Below are 14,414 nucleotides of genomic sequence, written 5' to 3' on the forward strand. Positions count from 1 at the left end.
AAAGGGCGTATGCGTTTTTTCCTGAATATATTCAGGAAAAAACGCATACGCCCTTTTTGGCCAACCAAGCAAGCTTGCAAAGGAAACTTGCACTACAATGAAGTCTCACTGCCCCCCGGTCAAAAGGGCCATCTGAAAAAAGTGTAAAATCCAGAAAGGCAGGACAGGCCATGGAGAACTGGGAGCCTTGTTATGCTCAAGGGCGGGATGTAAATTGCCAACAGCCACTCTGGAGAAGTGTATGGTGTTTCCTGAAACATCTAAAAAACAAAGCAACAGAGCCTAGGGCACTTCCACTTATGGTCCTATAGCTTAGGGAAATTAAAATCAAAAAGACACAGCCACCCCAATGTTTGGGACGGCTCTGTTTACAAGAACCTCGTTTACGGTACAAGTTCAATATCACAGAAAGCAAAAAATGGATAAAAAAGTTGTGGTACTTACGTACTATGCAATATCACTCAGCAATGAAATCTATGTCATCAGGTCCGTAGCAGCATAATGAGAGGATTCAGGTACGATGATTCTAAGTGAAATAAGTCACACAGAAAAAGAAACATCATAAGATATCACTACTACACGGCATGTAAACTTGGCTACACAGGAACTGAATTACAAAACAGAACAGGGTCTCAAACGTAGAAAACCACCTTATGCTTGCTTAAGGGGAAAGGTGAGTTGGGGTGCTGCATAAAACCAGAGATTGAAATTAGCACAGATACCGTTCCATAAGGCAAATATATAATAGACAAGAGTTGCTCCTGCTCAACGAAGTGGACTCTACACCCCATATTAAACGCCTAAGAATATACCTGACTAGTAAGAATCTTAAAACCTATGGATTTATATGTCTCCAAAAGAGAATCAAGCGTGTGTACAGCGGCATAAACGCAGCAGTGATAGGATTGGTGAGGTTCGGTGAGCAAATGCAGACCCTTTGAAGTCATATTGCATGGTACCCATTCCATGGGTCTCAACTCTCCAGGTTTAAGGGATTCTTCCTTCAGCTAAAACATGCATGTGGAACCCAGAGTATGATCTACCGTGTGATCGGGAAATGTGTTCAAATGTGTCAGTTTTCATCCCCTGGTACTCGGGTGCAACATTCCAGACGCTTTACAAACACTCTCCCCACTTGGAGAGTCAGTGCCTTTAACCTCCTGTTTGGCCCAGTTTGCAATTTCTGCGGAAAATGAACAGGAAGAAGGAAAACCAATAAGAGACTAGCTGGAGGTGTCTGGAAGGGCAAATTCAACTCTCACTTCCCACCAGTAAGAGGAATTAACCAAAGGCTCAGCGTGCCATGCCAGAACCACACTAGGGCCTGAAGCATTCCTGCGGTGTTGTGGCCAGCCTACAAGAAAGCGAGTTAAAGAAAGGAGCTCAGGGGCACTATCATTCACAAACCTGCAGAGTTATAAATGACAGCTATCGTCCAAAAATATATTGAAGTAAGGCTGCCAAGAGGACTTGAAAGTGGTGCAGAATTGCAGGAAACCGATTTCAGGAGGTAGACTGGAATTGCATGTAAAGCATAGGAAAAGAGGCAGAACGTCCATAATGATGCACTTGGCCAAAAAGGGCGTATGCGTTTTTTCCTGAATATATTCAGGAAAAAACGCATACGCCCTTTTTGGCCAACCAAGCAAGCTTGCAAAGGAAACTTGCACTACAATGAAGTCTCACTGCCCCCCGGTCAAAAGGGCCATCTGAAAAAAGTGTAAAATCCAGAAAGGCAGGACAGGCCATGGAGAACTGGGAGCCTTGTTATGCTCATGGGCGGGATGTAAATTGCCAACAGCCACTCTGGAGAAGTGTATGGTGTTTCCTGAAACATCTAAAAAACAAAGCAACAGAGCCTAGGGCACTTCCACTTATGGTCCTATAGCTTAGGGAAATTAAAATCAAAAAGACACAGCCACCCCAATGTTTGGGACAGCTCTGTTTACAAGAACCTCGTTTACAGTACAAGTTCAATATCACAGATAGTGAAAAATGGATAAAGAAGTTGTGGGACTTACGTACAATACAATACCACTCAGCAATGAAATCTATGTCATCAGGCCCATAGCAGCATAATGAGTGGATTCAGGTACGATGATTCTAAGTGAAATAAGTCACAGAGAAAAAGAAACATCATAAGATATCACTACTACACGGCATGTAAACTTGGCTACACAGGAACTGAATTACAAAACAGAACAGGGTCTCAAACGTAGAAAACCACCTTATGCTTGCTTAAGGGGAAAGGTGAGTTGGGGTGCTGCATAAAACCAGAGATTGAAATTAGCACAGATACCGTTCCATAAGGCAAATATATAATAGACAAGAGTTGCTCCTGCTCAACGAAATGGACTCTACACCCCATATTAAACGCCTAAGAATATACCTGACTAGTAAGAATCTTAAAACCTATGGATTTATATGTCTCCAAAAGAGAATCAAGCGTGTGTACAGCGGCATAAACGCAGCAGTGATAGGATTGGTGAGGTTCGGTGAGCAAATGCAGACCCTTTGAAGTCATATTGCATGGTACCCATTCCATGGGTCTCAACTCTCCAGGTTTAAGGGATTCTTCCTTCAGCTAAAACATGCATGTGGAACCCAGAGTATGATCTACCGTGTGATCGGGAAACGTGTTCAAATGTGTCAGTTTTCATCCCCTGGTACTCGGGTGCAACATTCCAGACGCTTTACAAACACTCTCCCCACTTGGAGAGTCAGTGCCTTTAACCTCCTGTTTGGCCCAGTTTGCAATTTCTGCGGAAAATGAACAGGAAGAAGGAAAACCAATAAGAGACTAGCTGGAGGTGTCTGGAAGGGCAAATTCAACTCTCACTTCCCACCAGTAAGAGGAATTAACCAAAGGCTCAGCGTGCCATGCCAGAACCACACTAGGGCCTGAAGCATTCCTGCGGTGTTGTGGCCAGCCTACAAGAAAGCGAGTTAAAGAAAGGAGCTCAGGGGCACTGTCATTCACAAACCTGCAGAGTTATAAATGACAGCTATCGTCCAAAAATATATTGAAGTAAGGCTGCCAAGAGGACTTGAAAGCGGGGCAGAATTGCAGGAAACCGATTTCAGGAGGTAGACTGGAATTGCATGTAAAGTATAGGAAAAGAGGCAGAACGTCCATAATGATGCACTTGGCCAAAAAGGGCGTATGCGTTTTTTCCTGAATATACTCAGGAAAAAACGCATACGCCCTTTTTGGCCAACCAAGCAAGCTTGCAAAGGAAACTTGCACTACAATGAAGTCTCACTGCCCCCCGGTCAAAAGGGCCATCTGAAAAAAGTGTAAAATCCAGAAAGGCAGGACAGGCCATGGAGAACTGGGAGCCTTGTTATGCTCATGGGCGGGATGTAAATTGCCAACAGCCACTCTGGAGAAGTGTATGGTGTTTCCTGAAACATCTAAAAAACAAAGCAACAGAGCCTAGGGCACTTCCACTTATGGTCCTATAGCTTAGGGAAATTAAAATCAAAAAGACACAGCCACCCCAATGGTTGGGACGGCTCTGTTTACAAGAACCTCGTTTACAGTACAAGTTCAATATCACAGATAGTGAAAAATGGATAAAGAAGTTGTGGGACTTACGTACAATACAATACCACTCAGCAATGAAATCTATGTCATCAGGCCCATAGCAGCATAATGAGTGGATTCAGGTACGATGATTCTAAGTGAAATAAGTCACAGAGAAAAAGAAACATCATAAGATATCACTACTACACGGCATGTAAACTTGGCTACACAGGAACTGAATTACAAAACAGAACAGGGTCTCAAACGTAGAAAACCACCTTATGCTTGCTTAAGGGGAAAGGTGAGTTGGGGTGCTGCATAAAACCAGAGATTGAAATTAGCACAGATACCGTTCCATAAGGCAAATATATAATAGACAAGAGTTGCTCCTTGCTCAACGAAATGGACTCTACACCCCATATTAAACGCCTAAGAATATACCTGACTAGTAAGAATCTTAAAACCTATGGATTTATATGTCTCCAAAAGAGAATCAAGCGTGTGTACAGCGGCATAAACGCAGCAGTGATAGGATTGGTGAGGTTCGGTGAGCAAATGCAGACCCTTTGAAGTCATATTGCATGGTACCCATTCCATGGGTCTCAACTCTCCAGGTTTAAGGGATTCTTCCTTCAGCTAAAACATGCATGTGGAACCCAGAGTATGATCTACCGTGTGATCGGGAAACGTGTTCAAATGTGTCAGTTTTCATCCCCTGGTACTCGGGTGCAACATTCCAGACGCTTTACAAACACTCTCCCCACTTGGAGAGTCAGTGCCTTTAACCTCCTCTTTGGCCCAGTTTGCAATTTCTGCGGAAAATGAACAGGAAGAAGGAAAACCAATAAGAGACTAGCTGGAGGTGTCTGGAAGGGCAAATTCAACTCTCACTTCCCACCAGTAAGAGGAATTAACCAAAGGCTCAGCGTGCCATGCCAGAACCACACTAGGGCCTGAAGCATTCCTGCGGTGTTGTGGCCAGCCTACAAGAAAGCGAGTTAAAGAAAGGAGCTCAGGGGCACTGTCATTCACAAACCTGCAGAGTTATAAATGACAGCTATCGTCCAAAAATATATTGAAGTAAGGCTGCCAAGAGGACTTGAAAGCGGGGCAGAATTGCAGGAAACCGATTTCAGGAGGTAGACTGGAATTGCATGTAAAGCATAGGAAAAGAGGCAGAACGTCCACAATGATGCACTTGGCCAAAAAGGGCGTATGCGTTTTTTCCTGAATATATTCAGGAAAAAACGCATACGCCCTTTTTGGCCAACCAAGCAAGCTTGCAAAGGAAACTTGCACTACAATGAAGTCTCACTGCCCCCCGGTCAAAAGGGCCATCTGAAAAAAGTGTAAAATCCAGAAAGGCAGGACAGGCCATGGAGAACTGGGAGCCTTGTTATGCTGATGGGCGGGATGTAAATTGCCAACAGCCACTCTGGAGAAGTGTATGGTGTTTCCTGAAACATCTAAAAAACAAAGCAACAGAGCCTAGGGCACTTCCACTTATGGTCCTATAGCTTAGGGAAATTAAAATCAAAAAGACACAGCCACCCCAATGTTTGGGACGGCTCTGTTTACAAGAACCTCGTTTACGGTACAAGTTCAATATCACAGAAAGCAAAAAATGGATAAAAAAGTTGTGGTACTTACGTACTATGCAATATCACTCAGCAATGAAATCTATGTCATCAGGTCCGTAGCAGCATAATGAGAGGATTCAGGTACGATGATTCTAAGTGAAATAAGTCACACAGAAAAAGAAACATCATAAGATATCACTACTACACGGCATGTAAACTTGGCTACACAGGAACTGAATTACAAAACAGAACAGGGTCTCAAACGTAGAAAACCACCTTATGCTTGCTTAAGGGGAAAGGTGAGTTGGGGTGCTGCATAAAACCAGAGATTGAAATTAGCACAGATACCGTTCCATAAGGCAAATATATAATAGACAAGAGTTGCTCCTGCTCAACGAAGTGGACTCTACACCCCATATTAAACGCCTAAGAATATACCTGACTAGTAAGAATCTTAAAACCTATGGATTTATATGTCTCCAAAAGAGAATCAAGCGTGTGTACAGCGGCATAAACGCAGCAGTGATAGGATTGGTGAGGTTCGGTGAGCAAATGCAGACCCTTTGAAGTCATATTGCATGGTACCCATTCCATGGGTCTCAACTCTCCAGGTTTAAGGGATTCTTCCTTCAGCTAAAACATGCATGTGGAACCCAGAGTATGATCTACCGTGTGATCGGGAAATGTGTTCAAATGTGTCAGTTTTCATCCCCTGGTACTCGGGTGCAACATTCCAGACGCTTTACAAACACTCTCCCCACTTGGAGAGTCAGTGCCTTTAACCTCCTGTTTGGCCCAGTTTGCAATTTCTGCGGAAAATGAACAGGAAGAAGGAAAACCAATAAGAGACTAGCTGGAGGTGTCTGGAAGGGCAAATTCAACTCTCACTTCCCACCAGTAAGAGGAATTAACCAAAGGCTCAGCGTGCCATGCCAGAACCACACTAGGGCCTGAAGCATTCCTGCGGTGTTGTGGCCAGCCTACAAGAAAGCGAGTTAAAGAAAGGAGCTCAGGGGCACTGTCATTCACAAACCTGCAGAGTTATAAATGACAGCTATCGTCCAAAAATATATTGAAGTAAGGCTGCCAAGAGGACTTGAAAGCGGGGCAGAATTGCAGGAAACCGATTTCAGGAGGTAGACTGGAATTGCATGTAAAGCATAGGAAAAGAGGCAGAACGTCCACAATGATGCACTTGGCCAAAAAGGGCGTATGCGTTTTTTCCTGAATATATTCAGGAAAAAACGCATACGCCCTTTTTGGCCAACCAAGCAAGCTTGCAAAGGAAACTTGCACTACAATGAAGTCTCACTGCCCCCCGGTCAAAAGGGCCATCTGAAAAAAGTGTAAAATCCAGAAAGGCAGGACAGGCCATGGAGAACTGGGAGCCTTGTTATGCTGATGGGCGGGATGTAAATTGCCCTCAGCCACTCTGGAGAAGTGTATGGTGTTTCCTGAAACATCTAAAAAACAAAGCAACAGAGCCTAGGGCACTTCCACTTATGGCCCTATAGCTTAGGGAAATTAAAATCAAAAAGACACAGCCACCCCAATGTTTGGGACGGCTCTGTTTACAAGAACCTCGTTTACGGTACAAGTTCAATATCACAGAAAGCAAAAAATGGATAAAAAAGTTGTGGTACTTACGTACTATGCAATATCACTCAGCAATGAAATCTATGTCATCAGGCCCGTAGCAGCATAATGAGAGGATTCAGGTACGATGATTCTAAGTGAAATAAGTCACACAGAAAAAGAAACATCATAAGATATCACTACTACACGGAATGTAAACTTGGCTACCCAGGAACTGAATTACAAAACAGAACAGGGTCTCAAATGTAGAAAACCAACTTATGCTTGCTTAAGGGGAAAGGTGAGTTGGGGTGCTGCATAAAACCAGAGATTGAAATTAGCACAGATACCGTTCCATAAGCCAAATATGTAATAGACAAGAGCTACTCCTTGCTCAACGAAGTGGACTCTACACACCGTATTAAACGCCTAAGAATATACCTGAATAGTAAGAATCTTAAAACCTATGGATTTATATGTCTCCAAAAGAGAATCAAGCGTGTGTACAGCGGCATAAACGCAGCAGTGATAGGATTGGTGAGGTTCGGTGAGCAAATGCAGACCCTTTGAAGTCATATTGCATGGTACCCATTCCATGGGTCTCAACTCTCCAGGTTTAAGGGATTCTTCCTTCAGCTAAAACATGCATGTGGAACCCAGAGTATGATCTACCGTGTGATCGGGAAACGTGTTCAAATGTGTCAGTTTTCATCCCCTGGTACTCGGGTGCAACATTCCAGACGCTTTACAAACACTCTCCCCACTTGGAGAGTCAGTGCCTTTAACCTCCTGTTTGGCCCAGTTTGCAATTTCTGCGGAAAATGAACAGGAAGAAGGAAAACCAATAAGAGACTAGCTGGAGGTGTCTGGAAGGGCAAATTCAACTCTCACTTCCCACCAGTAAGAGGAATTAACCAAAGGCTCAGCGTGCCATGCCAGAACCACACTAGGGCCTGAAGCATTCCTGCGGTGTTGTGGCCAGCCTACAAGAAAGCGAGTTAAAGAAAGGAGCTCAGGGGCACTGTCATTCACAAACCTGCAGAGTTATAAATGACAGCTATCGTCCAAAAATATATTGAAGTAAGGCTGCCAAGAGGACTTGAAAGTGGGGCAGAATTGCAGGAAACCGATTTCAGGAGGTAGACTGGAATTGCATGTAAAGCATAGGAAAAGAGGCAGAACGTCCATAATGATGCACTTGGCCAAAAAGGGCGTATGCGTTTTTTCCTGAATATACTCAGGAAAAAACGCATACGCCCTTTTTGGCCAACCAAGCAAGCTTGCAAAGGAAACTTGCACTACAATGAAGTCTCACTGCCCCCCGGTCAAAAGGGCCATCTGAAAAAAGTGTAAAATCCAGAAAGGCAGGACAGGCCATGGAGAACTGGGAGCCTTGTTATGCTCATGGGCGGGATGTAAATTGCCAACAGCCACTCTGGAGAAGTGTATGGTGTTTCCTGAAACATCTAAAAAACAAAGCAACAGAGCCTAGGGCACTTCCACTTATGGTCCTATAGCTTAGGGAAATTAAAATCAAAAAGACACAGCCACCCCAATGGTTGGGACGGCTCTGTTTACAAGAACCTCGTTTACAGTACAAGTTCAATATCACAGATAGTGAAAAATGGATAAAGAAGTTGTGGGACTTACGTACAATACAATACCACTCAGCAATGAAATCTATGTCATCAGGCCCATAGCAGCATAATGAGTGGATTCAGGTACGATGATTCTAAGTGAAATAAGTCACAGAGAAAAAGAAACATCATAAGATATCACTACTACACGGCATGTAAACTTGGCTACACAGGAACTGAATTACAAAACAGAACAGGGTCTCAAACGTAGAAAACCACCTTATGCTTGCTTAAGGGGAAAGGTGAGTTGGGGTGCTGCATAAAACCAGAGATTGAAATTAGCACAGATACCGTTCCATAAGGCAAATATATAATAGACAAGAGTTGCTCCTGCTCAACGAAGTGGACTCTACACCCCATATTAAACGCCTAAGAATATACCTGACTAGTAAGAATCTTAAAACCTATGGATTTATATGTCTCCAAAAGAGAATCAAGCGTGTGTACAGCGGCATAAACGCAGCAGTGATAGGATTGGTGAGGATCGGTGAGCAAATGCACACCCTTTGAAGTCATATTGCATGGTACCCATTCCATGGGTCTCAACTCTCCAGGTTTAAGGGATTCTTCCTTCAGCTAAAACATGCATGTGGAACCCAGAGTATGATCTACCGTGTGATCGGGAAACGTGTTCAAATGTGTCAGTTTTCATCCCCTGGTACTCGGGTGCAACATTCCAGACGCTTTACAAACACTCTCCCCACTTGGAGAGTCAGTGCCTTTAACCTCCTGTTTGGCCCAGTTTGCAATTTCTGCGGAAAATGAACAGGAAGAAGGAAAACCAATAAGAGACTAGCTGGAGGTGTCTGGAAGGGCAAATTCAACTCTCACTTCCCACCAGTAAGAGGAATTAACCAAAGGCTCAGCGTGCCATGCCAGAACCACACTAGGGCCTGAAGCATTCCTGCGGTGTTGTGGCCAGCCTACAAGAAAGCGAGTTAAAGAAAGGAGCTCAGGGGCACTGTCATTCACAAACCTGCAGAGTTATAAATGACAGCTATCGTCCAAAAATATATTGAAGTAAGGCTGCCAAGAGGACTTGAAAGTGGGGCAGAATTGCAGGAAACCGATTTCAGGAGGTAGACTGGAATTGCATGTAAAGCATAGGAAAAGAGGCAGAACGTCCATAATGATGCACTTGGCCAAAAAGGGCGTATGCGTTTTTTCCTGAATATACTCAGGAAAAAACGCATACGCCCTTTTTGGCCAACCAAGCAAGCTTGCAAAGGAAACTTGCACTACAATGAAGTCTCACTGCCCCCCGGTCAAAAGGGCCATCTGAAAAAAGTGTAAAATCCAGAAAGGCAGGACAGGCCATGGAGAACTGGGAGCCTTGTTATGCTCATGGGCGGGATGTAAATTGCCAACAGCCACTCTGGAGAAGTGTATGGTGTTTCCTGAAACATCTAAAAAACAAAGCAACAGAGCCTAGGGCACTTCCACTTATGGTCCTATAGCTTAGGGAAATTAAAATCAAAAAGACACAGCCACCCCAATGGTTGGGACGGCTCTGTTTACAAGAACCTCGTTTACAGTACAAGTTCAATATCACAGATAGTGAAAAATGGATAAAGAAGTTGTGGGACTTACGTACAATACAATACCACTCAGCAATGAAATCTATGTCATCAGGCCCATAGCAGCATAATGAGTGGATTCAGGTACGATGATTCTAAGTGAAATAAGTCACAGAGAAAAAGAAACATCATAAGATATCACTACTACACGGCATGTAAACTTGGCTACACAGAAACTGAATTACAAAACAGAACAGGGTCTCAAATGTAGAAAACCACCTTATGCTTGCTTAAGGGGAAAGGTGAGTTGGGGTGCTGCATAAAACCAGAGATTGAAATTAGCACAGATACCGTTCCATAAGGCAAATATATAATAGACAAGAGTTGCTCCTTGCTCAACGAAGTGGACTCTACACCCCATATTAAACGCCTAAGAATATACCTGACTAGTAAGAATCTTAAAACCTATGGATTTATATGTCTCCAAAAGAGAATCAAGCGTGTGTACAGCGGCATAAAGGCAGCAGTGATAGGATTGGTGAGGTTCGGTGAGCAAATGCAGACCCTTTGAAGTCATATTGCATGGTACCCATTCCATGGGTCTCAACTCTCCAGGTTTAAGGGATTCTTCCTTCAGCTAAAACATGCATGTGGAACCCAGAGTATGATCTACCGTGTGATCGGGAAACGTGTTCAAATGTGTCAGTTTTCATCCCCTGGTACTCGGGTGCAACATTCCAGACGCTTTACAAACACTCTCCCCACTTGGAGAGTCAGTGCCTTTAACCTCCTGTTTGGCCCAGTTTGCAATTTCTGCGGAAAATAAACAGGAAGAAGGAAAACCAATAAGAGACTAGCTGGAGGTGTCTGGAAGGGCAAAATCAACTCTCACTTCCCACCAGTAAGAGGAATTAACCAAAGGCTCAGGGTGCCATGCCAGAACCACACTAGGGCCTGAAGCATTCCTGCGGTGTTGTGGCCAGCCTACAAGAAAGCGAGTTAAAGAAAGGAGCTCAGGGGCACTGTCATTCACAAACCTGCAGAGTTATAAATGACAGCTATCGTCCAAAAATATATTGAAGTAAGGCTGCCAAGAGGACTTGAAAGCGGGGCAGAATTGCAGGAAACCGATTTCAGGAGGTAGACTGGAATTGCATGTAAAGCATAGGAAAAGAGGCAGAACGTCCACAATGATGCACTTGGCCAAAAAGGGCGTATGCGTTTTTTCCTGAATATATTCAGGAAAAAACGCATACGCCCTTTTTGGCCAACCAAGCAAGCTTGCAAAGGAAACTTGCACTACAATGAAGTCTCACTGCCCCCCGGTCAAAAGGGCCATCTGAAAAAAGTGTAAAATCCAGAAAGGCAGGACAGGCCATGGAGAACTGGGAGCCTTGTTATGCTGATGGGCGGGATGTAAATTGCCAACAGCCACTCTGGAGAAGTGTATGGTGTTTCCTGAAACATCTAAAAAACAAAGCAACAGAGCCTAGGGCACTTCCACTTATGGCCCTATAGCTTAGGGAAATTAAAATCAAAAAGACACAGCCACCCCAATGTTTGGGACGGCTCTGTTTACAAGAACCTCGTTTACGGTACAAGTTCAATATCACAGAAAGCAAAAAATGGATAAAAAAGTTGTGGTACTTACGTACTATGCAATATCACTCAGCAATGAAATCTATGTCATCAGGCCCGTAGCAGCATAATGAGAGGATTCAGGTACGATGATTCTAAGTAAAATAAGTCACACAGAAAAAGAAACATCATAAGATATCACTACTACACGGCATGTAAACTTGGCTACACAGGAACTGAATTACAAAACAGAACAGGGTCTCAAACGTAGAAAACCACCTTATGCTTGCTTAAGGGGAAAGGTGAGTTGGGGTGCTGCATAAAACCAGAGATTGAAATTAGCACAGATACCGTTCCATAAGGCAAATATATAATAGACAAGAGTTGCTCCTGCTCAACGAAGTGGACTCTACACCCCATATTAAATGCCTAAGAATATACCTGACTAGTAAGAATCTTAAAACCTATGGATTTATATGTCTCCAAAAGAGAATCAAGCGTGTGTACAGCGGCATAAACGCAGCAGTGATAGGATTGGTGAGGTTCGGTGAGCAAATGCACACCCTTTGAAGTCATATTGCATGGTACCCATTCCATGGGTCTCAACTCTCCAGGTTTAAGGGATTCTTCCTTCAGCTAAAACATGCATGTGGAACCCAGAGTATGATCTACCGTGTGATCGGGAAACGTGTTCAAATGTGTCAGTTTTCATCCCCTGGTACTCGGGTGCAACATTCCAGACGCTTTACAAACACTCTCCCCACTTGGAGAGTCAGTGCCTTTAACCTCCTGTTTGGCCCAGTTTGCAATTTCTGCGGAAAATGAACAGGAAGAAGGAAAACCAATAAGAGACTAGCTGGAGGTGTCTGGAAGGGCAAATTCAACTCTCACTTCCCACCAGTAAGAGGAATTAACCAAAGGCTCAGCGTGCCATGCCAGAACCACACTAGGGCCTGAAGCATTCCTGCGGTGTTGTGGCCAGCCTACAAGAAAGCGAGTTAAAGAAAGGAGCTCAGGGGCACTGTCATTCACAAACCTGCAGAGTTATAAATGACAGCTATCGTCCAAAAATATATTGAAGTAAGGCTGCCAAGAGGACTTGAAAGCGGGGCAGAATTGCAGGAAACCGATTTCAGGAGGTAGACTGGAATTGCATGTAAAGCATAGGAAAAGAGGCAGAACGTCCACAATGATGCACTTGGCCAAAAAGGGCGTATGCGTTTTTTCCTGAATATATTCAGGAAAAAACGCATACGCCCTTTTTGGCCAACCAAGCAAGCTTGCAAAGGAAACTTGCACTACAATGAAGTCTCACTGCCCCCCGGTCAAAAGGGCCATCTGAAAAAAGTGTAAAATCCAGAAAGGCAGGACAGGCCATGGAGAACTGGGAGCCTTGTTATGCTGATGGGCGGGATGTAAATTGCCAACAGCCACTCTGGAGAAGTGTATGGTGTTTCCTGAAACATCTAAAAAACAAAGCAACAGAGCCTAGGGCACTTCCACTTATGGCCCTATAGCTTAGGGAAATTAAAATCAAAAAGACACAGCCACCCCAATGTTTGGGACGGCTCTGTTTACAAGAACCTCGTTTACGGTACAAGTTCAATATCACAGAAAGCAAAAAATGGATAAAAAAGTTGTGGTACTTACGTACTATGCAATATCACTCAGCAATGAAATCTATGTCATCAGGCCCGTAGCAGCATAATGAGAGGATTCAGGTACGATGATTCTAAGTGAAATAAGTCACACAGAAAAAGAAACATCATAAGATATCACTACTACACGGAATGTAAACTTGGCTACCCAGGAACTGAATTACAAAACAGAACAGGGTCTCAAATGTAGAAAACCAACTTATGCTTGCTTAAGGGGAAAGGTGAGTTGGGGTGCTGCATAAAACCAGAGATTGAAATTAGCACAGATACCGTTCCATAAGCCAAATATGTAATAGACAAGAGCTACTCCTTGCTCAACGAAGTGGACTCTACACACCGTATTAAACGCCTAAGAATATACCTGAATAGTAAGAATCTTAAAACCTATGGATTTATATGTCTCCAAAAGAGAATCAAGCGTGTGTACAGCGGCATAAACGCAGCAGTGATAGGATTGGTGAGGTTCGGTGAGCAAATGCAGACCCTTTGAAGTCATATTGCATGGTACCCATTCCATGTGTCTCAACTCTCCAGGTTTAAGGGATTCTTCCTTCAGCTAAAACATGCATGTGGAACCCAGAGTATGATCTACCGTGTGATCGGGAAACGTGTTCAAATGTGTCAGTTTTCACCCCCTGGTACTCGGGTGCAACATTCCAGACGCTTTACAAACACTCTTCCCACTTGGAGAGTCAGTGCCTTTAACCTCCTGTTTGGCCCAGTTTGCAATTTCTGTGGAAAATGAACAGGAAGAAGGAAAACCAATAAGAGACTAGCTGGAGGTGTCTGGAAGGGCAAATTCAACTCTCACTTCCCACCAGTAAGAGGAATTAACCAAAGGCTCAGCGTGCCATGCCAGAACCACACTAGGGCCTGAAGCATTCCTGCGGTGTTGTGGCCAGCCTACAAGAAAGCGAGTTAAAGAAAGGAGCTCAGGGGCACTGTCATTCACAAACCTGCAGAGTTATAAATGACAGCTATCGTCCAAAAATATATTGAAGTAAGGCTGCCAAGAGGACTTGAAAGTGGGGCAGAATTGCAGGAAACCGATTTCAGGAGGTAGACTGGAATTGCATGTAAAGCATAGGAAAAGAGGCAGAACGTCCATAATGATGCACTTGGCCAAAAAGGGCGTATGCGTTTTTTCCTGAATATATTCAGGAAAAAACGCATACGCCCTTTTTGGCCAACCAAGCAAGCTTGCAAAGGAAACTTGCACTACAATGAAGTCTCACTGCCCCCCGGTCAAAAGGGCAATCTGAAAAAAGTGTAAAATCCAGAAAGGCAGGACAGGCCATGGAGAACTGGGAGCCTTGTTATGCTCATGGGCGGGATGTAAATTG

The sequence above is a fragment of the Globicephala melas genome, chromosome 5, assembly GCF_963455315.2.
Source record: "Globicephala melas chromosome 5, mGloMel1.2, whole genome shotgun sequence".
Lineage (NCBI taxonomy): Eukaryota > Metazoa > Chordata > Mammalia > Artiodactyla > Delphinidae > Globicephala > Globicephala melas.